At 37.8% G+C, this 13,832-nt stretch overlaps 1 long non-coding RNA gene across 5 annotated transcripts in view; it reads right to left on the bottom strand.

Annotated features, from left to right (window-relative positions):
- Positions 1-13,832, bottom strand: part of LOC103478381 (uncharacterized) — a 117,609-nt gene that overhangs the window by 53,230 nt on the left and 50,547 nt on the right. For all 5 annotated transcript variants that reach the window (XR_001777396.1, XR_001777393.1, XR_001777397.1 and 2 more), the window contains one exon: positions 4,275-4,411. This is a non-coding gene — a long non-coding RNA (uncharacterized LOC103478381). The remainder of the gene's footprint in view (positions 1-4,274; positions 4,412-13,832) is intronic.

The following is a 13,832-nucleotide window of genomic DNA, read 5'->3' as shown; positions in this document are numbered from 1 at the left end:
ATAAACCCCAAGATATCACCACTAAATGAACATCAAAGACCAAATCTACTACAAGGAACCTACTCTAATTTATTAGAGTTGTCAGTATCCTCAAATAAACATAAGAGTTAGCAGTGCATCATCAAAGTAAAGGTGTTATACATTTAAACATACTGACACTGCAAACTAATTTCTTTGCATCAGTACTATCAATTTATCAATTATTATTACTATAATAATAATAAAAAACCACAAACTTTTCATATTGACATTTGCCCGATAAGCTTAAAAATAACAGAGTAACTACAATTTCCACTTGATTCACCTGAATTCTCCCAAGAGATAAAATATTGATTAGAAATTACACTGAGGTTATGAGTATTTCATCAATAAAAAAAAAAAAAGAAAAAAAAAAATCTGAGAAATCTCTGTGGCAAGCTCTGTTTACGAGAAACAAGCGAGAAGCACTTACAAAGACAGACAGTTCACACATACCTGTAGTGCTGCAAACACATCTACACATGCAGAGCTTTCTTTGCAAAACTTCAACAAACGTCACGAGAAGCTTTTTCAGAAATGGACACATAAACGTTCCAAAAGCCGCTGACAAATTGGATCGCAATACTTTGCAGAACATGTCAGGTTGTTTTTATTTTTACAAACGTGCAGAAATGCCGAAGGTCTCACATGCACACATGTGCAGCGTGACTGTTTGCCTCCCACTTGCAGTGTCTGTGACGCATAGGAAAAGTCATTAGGCCCACACTTCCTCTCCAAATCTGAGGAGAAGGAAGAGTGGTTGTCTTACATGAAACACACAGGAAATGTGTGGGTGAATGCCAGCATAATATGTAAGTGTGTATGCACGTCTCCTAGTCAAAGGTTCAAACCCCTGGGGGCTGGCGACCAAGGTCTTGTAATTGCTTGCCTTTGATTGTGTTCATGGAGTAGACTGCAGCCCACAATTGCAGTCATTTCGAAAACTTAACTAATGGTTAGCCTGCTTCACAGACAAGATCTTGTGAGTTCAACACAAGTCCAAAGGTCTCCTTCACATTTTCAGTTCAGATTGGAGTGAATATCATTAAAACTGTGCACCATTTAAAGTCATTTAATAAAACATTTATATGTTGACGGTGTTATACTATTGATGTCTTTTAGCATTTTTCTCATAAAAGGCAACAAAATGTAAAAGATCTCAACATATAAAGCAGTAGTTTCACAAGTTTCATTTCTCCCCCCTTTAAACGTATGAACAGCTGGAACTTCTGCTTTTCAATAGAACTCATGGTTCTAATTGTGTAACTAATCACTTGACATCTAAGGATGTGTGTGTGTGTGTGTGTGTGTGTGTGTGTGTGTGTGTGTGTGTGTGGGTGTGTGCGTGTGTGTGTGTGCGTGCGTGCGTGCGTGCGTGCGTGTGTGTGTTTCTCATGGGTTTTTCTTTACAGGAGTTTATGATTTTGCATAACGTCCAAACCAGCACTTCCTTGTTTGTCTGCCTATGTGTGGGTTGTGTGTTTATCTGCATCCTCAGACAGCATCAACAAGCTTGTGGTGTGTATATGAATGCATTCATGATGTTGAGTAGGTGTATTCTGTATGTATGCGTCAGTAGAAGAATTTATTTCACTTCAGCATGAGAAGGCAGGCAACAAGGTGGACAGAGACAGACTGGAGGAGCTCTGGAGCTCCAACAAAAAATAGAGACAGGATGGAAGAAAATGTTTGCCTACGTCTACCAAAGCATTCCTTCATCCTTTAAATACGCAAACCTAACCCACATTATAAAACAATACCGGGTGACTGACAACTTGTCTGACTTGCGCATGTATGAACATGCTACCTACACACAAAAATACTCACACCAGTGATCTAATTTGAACACTGGGGCTGTGCTTGTTGCTGCTATGAACATCTGTCACCCCAGCCAGATCCAGACAACCACAATATAAACAAAAACGTGATCATATATGCGCAAATACACACTGTAATCCCATGCCAGTCCCTCCATATTATACACACGAGCCATGTTGAGAGATGTTTTGAGTGACTTTCAAAAGCAACACTTGATACAGAAGGCAATTGTTATTCTGTGTTTTAATGACTTACTTTTAAAAATAAATAAATAAATAAATCTCCTTTCAGATGTATTTTTCATAGCTGTATTTTTATGCTGTCATTGTTTTCACATGGTGTCTGCAAAGGTGGACAGTAAATAGTTTAATTTACTTAAGTAACTTTTTGTTAATAATTGCCTTCAGCATATATTAATAGTTAATCATAGCCTCATCAAACCTTTTTTTGGACAATACATGCAAACACTCTGGGATGGAGGGGCTGGGCTCGAAGGGCTCAGTTCCTATGCTAGTTCAGTGTTAGCTAGGGTTATGGGAATCTCTGACAGCAGCTTTTGAGAGGTAGCAGGGGGCAGCAACCTTTTGTCTGGATGCTCGTCCAGAGTAGTGGGCTCCCAACATTGTGGGGCTCAGGGGCCGCAAAGGGCTCTGGTGGAGGCCCATCCCTCTTGACCCACCTGGGGCTAGTTGACCAGGCAGGGTGGTTATGCATCCTCCCTGCCAAGTTCCAGTGGTGAGCTGGTGCCTGCCCACCACGTTCCAGGCTCTATGAGTCTTCCACCATTCTTGCCACTGTAACACCCATGCACCCCCAAGTGAACAAACTTAACATACACCTGCTCAACACAATAATTTCTACACACATGCACACATAAAATCCACAACGGTTAAAGGTCTTAGAAATGTAATGTATCTTTAGTACATCAATACTTTAATTTTGGATGCAGGCTGGATTTCATCAAGTCAACTACACAATTAGCATACCATCCTAAAATGCAGTTTAAGTAAAGCAAATATACCCTTGTACATGTGGGCAACCATTTTCTTCACATAGTATTAGTAAAATACCAAAGATAAGGCATGGGTAAAAAAAAAAAAAAGACAAATGAAACATTTATTGCAATTCACAATATATAGAAAGTGTTTAATAAAACTGAGTAGGACATATACTTTATATGCAACTTCTTTCTTATTCATATTCCAACTTCACAAAAGGACTTCATAGGTTTACATAGACTATGCCTTGATTTTAACATTTTTTAACAGCATGCTCAGCAGATCAAAATACCACAATTAATATGTATTTTATTGGGCTACGCATTATCTCTTTAACACAATTCAAACCAAATCATAATCTTGTATACTTTGACATTTTTATACACAAGTATTGTTCATTTTACAAGTCTGTTGACTTTCAAACCCATTGTCAAATTATCAAACATAAGGTACCAAACTATTTGCTCTCATTGATGACAAACAACCCTCTCAAAAGGAAGCTAGGACAGCTGTCTTGCAAGATCCCCAGGGGTACAGAATGCTATACTGCTGAATTACCAACAGCAAATAGACCATCAGGTGTTGTTTACCAGCACGAGAACCTCTGAGGCAGCTCATGTATGATAAGTTCCCTTCTGAATCTTCCAACCAAAGCAGGAAATCCCCTATACACAACCGACTCTAAAAACATGCAGATGTTTAAAAAAAAAAACATGATTATTTTGTACTTTTTGGCACAAAGTTTTATTTATTTTATTTTTTTCCCCTTTTTTTTAACTGAACTATCAGGAATTTTTTATTGCAAAAAATAATTAAAGTTTATAAAATCTATTGTCAGTGATGTTCATACAGATCCATAACAATTGGGTGGGGGGTGGGGGGGCGGGGACGGAAACAAGAATAAATTTTGGCTCTATGCATCTGCAAAGCTTCACCATCTCTGCAAAATTGTTTTATCCCCTCCCTTTTAACTGTGAGAAGCAGGTTCATAACATTACTAGGTAACTATTTCCAGTCTCAAAGTGCAAACAACCCACACAATGTTGCTGGTACCATTTCAAAACTGTTAAAGTTAGAACAGTTTGCAAAGGGCACCTAGCAACAGTTAGCGATCCCGTCTCATGTCAGTGTGATTAAATGAAGAGTGTTATCACTTCTAGTGTTAATCAGTGCTCATCATCTTGAAATATTTCACAGTCTTCAGTTCTCATCCATAAAAACATGTTCTCATTAAAGGCCATCAGCGTTTATTATCAGCCCTTACCTTAATAAATGCTGCTAAATAATAGGCAACATATTAAAAAACATTTTGATGTTTTTTTCATACTTCACTTTAACAACTAATTACCACATGAGACCAGGAAACACAGTTGCTTTAACCTACGGAGGTAATTAGCATATATTGCTACTGAAAATGCACATTAGAGAGCAATGCCTTACCTGTGTGGTGTAATTCCTGAGTAAATTCCTTTTGCAGAGGTCTGGAGTTGGAGAGGATTCCTACAGTGTTAATTAAACCGTCTGTCTTGGAAAGAATTAGGGTCGTGATCTCCCAGACCTCGGTACTCCCACGCTCCCTGAGAAGAAAGGAGAGAAGAAAGGAGACTTAATGAAGGAGTAAAAAGATAAAATGGCTTAATGAACCACCTAACGAGGCCTGTGGCCATTTAATAATCGCTTATTACAGCTTAATTAGAGCAATAATCCAGTTTGTTTGGAGTCATTCATTGTTGACTGGTGGCTGATTGTGTTTTTATGGCAACTGGGTAAACAAGGAAGAGTCGACGTTCCACAGGGCACAAGACGGGTTTATCGGCGGCGTGTCTGTATAAATCCGTTGTAGTGGATGCTAGATGGTGATTAGACTCTTTCAAGCATTGAAAAGATGCTACAGAGAGACAGAAAAATAAATTGTCTTGCTCAGCTAGTTTAATTTGTGTTTGTTAGGACAGATGTTCAGATGTTCTCTAATTTCAAACTAAGAACAACTCTATAGCAGTGATTCTCAATCCTGGTGCCCAGGGTCCAGTCATGTTTTTGTGTTTCTCCTATTCAAGTGAATCAGGTTATTCTTTAATTATTGCAAAACCTCCTCAGCAGAAGCCTGTTTATCACCCATTTGCATAAGTCAGGTGAGTTGTAGCTTGGAAACTTAGAACATGCAGGGCGTAGGGCGTTGAGAACTGCTGTACTATAGCATCTATCAAAATTACTTTTTTCCCCTCAGTGGGACAACTGTATCCAATTTGGACATATTTTTCACCAAGTGAATTACTTGGTACTAGTCTCCCAGAGCCATGCAAGTTCTCCCATGTGGTCAATGTGTGGCCAATGCAAGTCCCTCAAGTTGTGGGCTTGGCAGTAGGACAAAAAAAATTGCTTTCAATAAACCCCAAATATTAGGATTACTAGGTAGTATAAATCTTGGTTGGGCTCTGCACTTTTGTTTTCGCAATGGAAGATGATTATTTACAATGCAGGCAATTTCCGGTAAGCTTCATAGCGTTGAACGCTACGGTTGGATAAAATATAATAAAACCTCAACACAGTCCATGCCTCCAGGAAGCAATTGTTTCTCAGTAGTCAAGAGCCCAGAACCTCTGTACAAAGCAAAATGTAGTACAAGGAGCTAGTTTTTTACCAGGCTAGTAATTACCCACTGCAAATAATCTAGTGATTAATTTGTATTTCTTTTTGTCCAAGTAATGCTGTCCCTCAAGAATTATTCATGGCTTTATTTCAATCTGTCTTAGTGTATGATTATGTGATGACAACAATGCAGAGAAGAGACATATTTCCAGCTTGATGCCATCAGTCTGATCTCTCACCTTTTATTATTGCCTTTGCAGGAAACAGTGCAATAATGAATTATTTTAGAGTGAGGTCACTCATCCCTCCAACTTGGTGTCTAAGTTTGTAAAAAATAATGATGGACATGCTTCGTTTGCCTGATGATTCAGTTAGCACATTGATTCACCCACTATAGAAACAACAATGCAGGGTCTTTTTTATAGGCATTAGCATGACTCGGATGAATCACAGACCAAGCACTGTGCCAGGGGAGCCATCTAAAGAGTATTGCATATAGGGAACACGTGAGGCATCAAATTTTCATTACTCATGCTGGGATCCCATCACCCTTTCAAGGGCTGACTCAGTCTCAGCATGGGCTGTATACTGCTGGTATTTGGCATCCAACGACTACTCTTATGTCTGTGGTTCCCTGCACTGATTCTGAATGATTCATGCTGTGTCAGTGTTTCAGGCTGGTAAAATCCATACAAGAAGAGACTTCATGGACTTTTGAATAACTACTGATGCTATTGATGAGAGAAATTTAATTTTCTTCCTTCCACATTTTGATGATAAATGTGAAAATGTGCTAATAAATAGATTTGCTTATTTATTCATTTTTTTTACTACTTTGTCAAGGTTTTATTACAGTGAATTGATGGCAGCTTTTAATAATCAGTAAAAAAAATGCTTGCACACTCAGGTGTATTGAAATAGAGACACACAGAAGTTTTGGTCACCAGCCCTGCTGGATTTGAAGTCCCCTGCTCTAGTCTGATTAGTCAAACGTTGTCATGTAAGATGGCCCAAAAATAGTCAGAATCGTAGAGAACGTGTCCAAATAACTTTGAACTTTGAAAAGAGGCTCTGTTCAACAATGTCTCTCACAGTATGAGTTGTTTGATGGCTTAAAAAGAAACCAAAAGCTGTCCATGACCTCACCAATTCCTGGAAAGAATCAGATGTATGTCCAGCACACTATGCAACATTGAACAAACATAACTCATGGGATGTGACAGAGTCAGGTGAGGACAACACAACCTTTGTGAACAAACGCATACAAGCGGATGTCATCTTGCTCAGTTATCTGTAAAATCCTCACCACTTTGCCATGTTCTGTGTGCGCATTAACAATGACATATTGTTAATATGTCATTAACAATAATATGTCATCATTGATAATGACATATTAACAATGGCAATATGTCATTGTGGCATGATGTCTAAAACAAATACACACATAACTAATGTCTGTAGAAAACCTCAGACATCTAACAAATGCACGTTTTTAACACAGTAATCATGATTTCCCGCCACACTGTCAATTTCAACATGCCAATTCAAATGTTCTATCCATGGATGTGCACATCTATATGTGATAGTATTAACTCATTCATTTGGAGTCTTGCTTGGATGGCTTTAAGATTACAAAGCTGGAAAACACCTTTTGAGTTCTAAATTTTAAGAATTTCTAAAGGGTTTTGCCTATTTGAACATTTCCAACAGTTTTGGACCTGCCATTTATCACATTTTAATTTGAGGTGCATGTTGGCTAAAGCCATATTTAGTGACTCCATACAATAAACTGTGACAGGGTAAAAATGATGTAATTTCCCCCACAGGGTGAAAGAAGTGTTGCTCCAGGAACATATTAAGTGATTTGCTCTCAGAACATCACACAGAGATCTGTGACAGTATTTCATGAAGAGCGTTTTAACCCTTAGCGTCGCAGCTCACAGACCATATCTCCCATGTCTCTGACACTCTACTAAAATAAAATCCCTCTCTTGTTCATTTCCAGACCGCCAAACAGCTGATGACTCCCGTTGACGAGCCAACGATTTCCATCCCTGTCATATGCTTTCTCCTGTCTAGGCACATGTCAATTTTACGTCTGCGGTTTTGGCATGACAGTTATTGTTCTGCAGTGTGTGAATGATGTCAACAGATTTTTAACATGGGAACGCTGCTAAAAATTATTCGAACGACGCCACAAGATCACGCCATTTACACTTTTCTGCTCCCCACTTCTGTCAGTTGCATGAAAAGAAAAGAAAGAATAATCTAATCTCTGCAGGTGTGTAAATCTTTGACATTTCAATCTGCTCTAATGAGCTCAGGGAGACAATGATGATGTCAGTGGTAGTCATGGCAGTTCCAGTCAGGGCATTGGTCATAGTATTGACTACAGTGATGATATTCTTCCATAAAGATTTTTTTCTTTTCCTGTTTAATATCATTAGCCGCTTGTTATGTGTCTCCGAATAGATTTGAATTGACTTACAGAAAATGAAATCAAATTTGCTCATAGTTGGTATAATCATGCACCGTATGTTAGAGTCTGGAATAAATGTTGTGTAATTCAGTCTGGACTTACCGAGCAAAGAAAGCTCGATTTCAGTTTCCTCCTTTGACAGGTCTATGTGCCCCATGGTAAAACACTTAAGTCCAAGTTGATTACCAATTGGTATGTGAATCTGCGCATCTTTGTGAGTGTGACTACTGTAAAGAGCTATGACTGGTCAGTAGGACTAGAAAAGTGCTATGCAATTCAGTCCAAGAGCCATTTAGCTACGATGTCATTAGCGGCTAATGGTAAACACAGCTAACAAATTGTTTGTGTCACTCCGTCACCATTTGCTTTTGTACAACGTACCTAAAAGGCTACTATGCAAATAATTTATAGGTGCCAGGAACATCTTTGCTATTTTTGTGAGTGTTCCCCTACAATTAGTCTTCATTAACAACTATGTCAACACTATATTGCAAAAAAAAAAAAAAAAGACCTACCGTAGTTTTATTCTAGTTCAGATCACATGTCTCAAAAGAAAGAGCATGGGGCAATATAGCACTTTGCTTTGGTGTTCCAACATTGCAAGAAACATTTTCAGTTATGACATTTTCTATATCTCCTAATTATTCACTTATCTCTGATATTCCTTGAACCTAGAAGGTAGTGCTCATAGAGCGCATTAGAATAAGGATATTAAAGTCACAAGAACGTATCCTCTGTCTTTCAAACTATCACAGAAATGGTCTATCAAGAAACTCTTGGGACACCTTTAACACATCATGTGCCCTTTTTAGCTGTATTTTCTAACAAGTCTAGCAAAGGTCTGACACAATTTCGACAGGTTAACTGTTATCAAAAAGCCGAGTCTATATAGAGGTTGGACATAATTTTCATGCTGCCCAGCCTGGAGCCTTTTGTTTGAAAACCTTGAGGTCTGTTGTGGTTCCATTATTATGTACATATTTTTGTTTCCAGCCTGTTACACTTAGATTAAAAAATTACTAGAATATTTTTTGTACAGAGTGAAAATTCAGAATTTACCAATCTAACCACATTTTAAACAGAGTCTTTCTGCAGTTCCTCTCAGGGTTACAGTGGTCAAAACAAAGGCCACAGTCACATCAGCGGATGAGTGTGCTCTGTTCAAGTCCTTTAAATGACTATGGATGAGGCAATGGTGACCAGACATCCATATAGTTAAGCCCAACATTATAAAACCTCTTCTCATGATGTTTTGAAGTGGCCCAGTCTGTCCAGATAATCTGTGAAAAGAGCTAAAGATGTGGTTGATGATTAGAAGGCCTTCAGACCTGAATGGCTTGGATCTCTTCATCATTGAGAAACTACCACAATAACAATGGAAGCGTACAAAAAGCTCAGGTGTGGAAATGTCAAGAAAATCGTAGAACTTTATTCACACTTCCATTCATTCAAGAATTTTGCAGTAAGACAATTTCAGCCTCAAGCAGCTATTATTTTGTATGACTTTGAGCTTTGAATATCCCCATCTGATAATACTTATTTTAAAATGTCTCCTGCCTCATTTTCATTTAATAAATTGCTGAGATTGCAATTTAATTCCCTAATTATGTCAGATGAAAGCCAGAGAACAGAGTAACAAAATGAAGGGAGTGTCCTTATTTTTGTTTGTCTTCACTAGTTTCTGTTGTTTTCAGCAATTTCTCCCGTTTCCTACCACCCTCCCAGTTACACCCTCAGTGTTTTAAAACATATCCAGTTTTAAACAGGGCATGATGTCATTCTGCCTGCGGGGCTTTCCCACATTCATGGCTCAGCTGATAACACATGTGGTGGAAAACTGTTAAAACACTTGGGCGTAACAGTTCCAAACTCCTAACCCGTATCAACCTTTCATGAGAATGGCTGAAAGGAGGGGACTGCTTTACCTCTGCCAGCAACCAGCAGCTTTAAACCTCATCATGCATCTGATTGCACTGAATAAATGCTGTTGTTGCAGGGAAGTTAAAAGGGAGGTATTACGCAAAACTGACTGAGCTTCATATCATGTTATAATGTTATTCCCTCACCAAACATACCTGGAGTGTTGCTTTGACTCTTTCACGCTTCTTTGAGAAATCCTTGAATCTCCTGTGGCAGGACTCTTAACACCTGCTCATACATTGTGCTGTCATTTTAAAGCACCAATTTGGAGCGTTAGTCCCCAGCTGAGCTTCCACCTCATAGGCCACCCGTCCCCCACACCTTCTCCACACAAATACACCAGACTAGCGGCAGCAGCGATTAACAAACACTGATGTGCAAACTACAACTCTTCTTAGAATGGTTGTTGTGATGACGTGCTGAAGGGGCATTGTCGGAAAGGGTAGGAGGTTCTTAAAGGGACAGAGGCCAATTTCAAGGTGTCAGATGCAGCTATGATGCACAGTCAAATTTCTTGGTTTTTGATGTATACTGCATATTTATAACAATTGAAGGGTTACATAGTTACTTGTTTGTGGTGTAAAATGCCAGTATGTGCCTGGAAAAAACTTTATACTTCCACTTTTAAAACCTTACAGAAACTTTTAAAAGACAGTTTGCCAAAACTTGTTGAATTGTACATACTTTGAGGATAATGAACTCTATAACCCCACCTTTGGGAACATATGGTGGCTCAAAAAAAAAAAAAAGTGAGTTCATGTTGCTTAGTCTGTCCCTTTAAAACAGGATAATCAAGCAAATCTTGTGAAAATGTGTCTGGCTAAACCTGTCCGTATGGTTTAACTGTACACCACCAGCCTGTTGTCGTGTCTCATCACATACCAAAAAGAAGTGAATCTAGTCTCTAGAAACTGTGGGGGGGAAAAAAACAATAGTGACTAAAACTGTGTGTGGGAGGATGGGAGGAAAATGAAACAAATTCAGCAAATTCCCACGGGTGTGCTCACATGGGAAAAGCCAAAGATTTGGGCCTTGAAGAGGAAGCTGGACTTGTTTATGAAGGAAATGACATCATGGGGCTTAGCTCAGACACTGACTTCATGCTGACGGCTATTAGCTGTTGGGGGTAGTGAGTGTGGAGATAAAAGGTGAGCAAGTGCAGTAGGTGTAATTTAAACCTTAAAATAAATGGAAGTGAACAGCTGTCAACTTTAACGCAATGCAGTGATTTTATGTCAACTGTTTGTTAAGGTTGTTTAAGAAGATAAATATTTCATTCAAATATGTGCACCAAAAATAAGAGAAATACTTTGGCTCAGAAATGAGAAGTGGAACCCAAGAAATATCTGGTGCCGCTACGATACGAGTTTTGAAGAGCTGACCCAAGAAACTACATTTTATTCATTCAACATGTTTTGTTACTAAATTAAAAAATTAACTTTGAAGTCTAACTTTATAATTAAATGATAACCGATTTGGTGTTTGGTTCAAATGAAAAACATTCCCATTTTTATAGTCTGTTTTGTTTATCCATTTATCTGCACCAAATCTGTCACATGTACTACAAAACAAATTTTGAGATTGAAATTTTAGAATTTAAAATAAATTAATCATTTGTAAAGAAGCAAATTAATTTGCAAGTATAAAGTTCAATAATGGTTAAATTCTAAAAAAAAAAAAAAGATTTGTTGTGGTAATATTCTAGGTTAATTTTAAAACTTATGAACTTAACAAAACATAAGAGCCGTCATAAAATGAGTTGTTGGAATGCTACATATTAATCATATTTTTTATTGTCTAATCTCCAACATTATCTTGTACCTAAAAGTAATGCTTTTAGTTATCTGTTCAAATGTTTCCATTAAAGTTTTACGAAACACTGATTGCCCTGTTTAAAGTGAAAAAGAAGCTTCCTTCTGGCTGTAGATGGGAACAAAATAGTGAACAAGAACATTAAAAGAAACAATTGGTAATCTTTGAATTATTATTGCTACATAAAATTTTAAATTGGTGAAAAAAATGTAAATCTATACCGACAAGACAAGGTACCTCAAGGATAAGGAGTCAAGTTATTTTGCTAGTTTGACGTTATCCGTCACCAAATCTGCCAATACTGGTCTTGTATTGTTGCACTAACAAACCTCTCAGCCGCTTGTTTCATGACAGCTTTTATGTTTTGCCAAGATTTTGCTAATACATGTATAATTTTGCCTATCTTTATCCTTCTTACTTGATTAAACTCCCAATATACATTTATTTGGGAACTCCTTAAAGTAATTGATGCACTTCAATGTTTACAAGCAGGCAGTATCTTAGGTAAAGTCAATCTGCTAAATTTCCTGCCTTGTTGGAACAACTTCAATTGGAAAAAGTTGACATTTTGTTTTTTCATTATTTTACAAATCTCTATACATGACTATATAATTTAGGTAGAATCTGTGGATGATTGATACTAAGGACCATGTTTGTTGCCTTATACGGTCACTTTGTTGCACTTTACACTTTCTGTATTCTAGTTTTTTTGTTTTACATGGAATAGCCTTATTTATGCATGGCAGTGATCAACAATTACTTTGGAACAATGACATGGTGATAGACTTCATGGTGAAGAACACCTCATATCTTGAACAACCTTATTTTTTTTCCCTTTTAAAGTTGAGTTAGACACAAAATGTCCTGTAAACGTATTTCAAGTTAAGCAGTCAGAAGCAATGCATTTCTGAAGCCACATTTTAATGTTCTGTACTTTGAACTGCTGTGTTACAACCTCTAATTGTCTCTGGGATTGAGACAATTTGACTTAAAAACAAAACAAGAAAAAAAAATGGTGAAAATCCTCTCACACAACAAAACAAGACAGGAAGGGTTTGGAAAAGCTTTTGGACCTCCCAAGAGCAGACCTGGACTGAGGCCCAAAAACAAAGCTTGCTGCTGGGTTCAGAATCTGAGAATATGCACTGGATTACAGAGCCAGAGAGTTGGAACATGCCTGGGGACAGTGGTGGAAAACCAATTCTGAGTTTGGCTAAAGATTAATGTTGGGCTCAAAAAGAAGTTTGTTTTGCGTTTCAGTAGTTTCAGTATTTTCCATATGAAATTCATGTAATTTATTGATTGGTTAATATTAAGTTTTCTGTCACTCTGTGGTTAGTAATGGTTAGAATAGTTTGCATTATGCAAATGTCTCTATATAATTGAATGGCATTAAGAAAATTTGATGAGAAGGCAGTATCCCAAAAAGGACTCAATTGCTTCATTAATGAGTAAAATATATATTCACTTTTACAAGGAGTAAAAACAGATGATTTTATCTTTTTGGCTCTAGTAGCCTTTATTTGAAAGTGCTCAGATAGAAAAGTCTGAGAGTAATGAGAGAGAGGAAAAACATACAGTTTAGGTCACCATGCCGGGATTCGAACCTGCGACAGCCGCGTTGAGGACTAAAACCTCCTTATGCGGTAACCCCGTGCCACCACAGCACCCCAATACAAATGATTAATAATGTTTTCCTCAATAACTGTGGAAAGAAGCTTACTGTTGAATATGCTTATTTCAGTTTTTTTTATTATTGTATTTTATATTTAAACTACTTTCAATTAGTATAAAATGTAACCTATGGTTAGACTATATTGGCCAAAGTAGAGATTAAAATTTACTGGTTATGGTAGTTATGGCACAAAATACCCTGCATAAGATAGAACAGAGGGCTTGGTGTATTAATTATGGTAAATGGAGGTCCAGGAAAAAACCCAGACATCCCACTCTCCTGAGACACGTTCCAGCTCATACTGTGGGATGCAAAGTCGTTCCAAGGCCACCTACATAGCATGTCTGGTAGATCCGGGGGTCTTCCTCATAGTGGGACATTTGTTGAAAACATCCAAAGGGAAGTGTCCAGAAGGCATCATGATCAGCTGTGGTGACTGTAGCTTCTTGGCAACTTTCTAAAGCTCTGCTTTTCCACGCTGTGGAGGAAACTCATTTCAACCACCTACAACCATATTATATAT

This window comes from Poecilia reticulata, linkage group LG16, assembly GCF_000633615.1.
Source record: "Poecilia reticulata strain Guanapo linkage group LG16, Guppy_female_1.0+MT, whole genome shotgun sequence".
NCBI lineage: Eukaryota > Metazoa > Chordata > Actinopteri > Cyprinodontiformes > Poeciliidae > Poecilia > Poecilia reticulata.
This window is presented reverse-complemented; position numbering and strand designations above follow the sequence as displayed.